A 950-nucleotide genomic window follows, 5' to 3' on the forward strand; every position below is an offset into this window, starting at 1 on the left:
TGCGGCTTTAATTGTCGTGAGGCATAGGCGACTATGTGAGGCCCACTTACTCTAACGACAATTAAAGATCAAACAATAATGAATTGATTTAAAACTGCAGCGGAAATGGTTTAAAAATACTTTAAAACGGACCTCAGGGCCTAGAAAAATTTCGGCATGACCTCCTCGTAAGCAGGACATCCCGAAAAACTCAAGCAGCATTTTATATCAAAATATACTCCAACTAGAGTCATAAAAACAAAAACCAAAGTCAACAACCTATAGCCGCACTGGCCAGGACTAAACAGAAATTAAAACTTACCACATACTCACCAGATCATAAGAATCATAAGGTCGACTCAGAACATCACAAAAACAACCAAATATCATTACAGATACACGGGGCATCTCCCCGGCAAATAAACTACAATACAAAACTGAAACAAACTCAAGACATACATATAGACTAACTGGGAAACTCCACTGACAGAACCAAACAATCCAACCTCAATCCCGAGCTCCACTAGCGGAACCTCGGCCTGATGCTGCAAAACGACTCGGGAGATCTACCATGGTGCCCAATAGCAACCACAGCAGCCCCCCAGTAAACAACTGAGGTTAGGATTCTGGTATGAAACAGTTCAACAATAACAACAATATTCATAAATCATGCATAATCATATAATAAAATGTAATATGCAATGCATGAAAGGCTCAACGAATAACCGGGATAACAGGAGCCAACAAACGGTACGATAACAACTGGAATAATGCTCGAGCAACAACACAGGGGAGCTACATCGTCATGCAGCTAAACCGCCCTGCCAAGTATGCGAGGTATGCCAAGCTGTGCTGAATAACACCCCTGACTCGGCCTCCATACAGCTGATACGCTATAACAGGATGGCACAACAGAACGAACTAGATGACACAATCCCAGCGCTCACCTCAAAAGGCTGCACTAACCACGG

The sequence above is a fragment of the Primulina huaijiensis genome, chromosome 10, assembly GCF_012295235.1.
Source record: "Primulina huaijiensis isolate GDHJ02 chromosome 10, ASM1229523v2, whole genome shotgun sequence".
Taxonomy (NCBI): domain Eukaryota; kingdom Viridiplantae; phylum Streptophyta; class Magnoliopsida; order Lamiales; family Gesneriaceae; genus Primulina; species Primulina huaijiensis.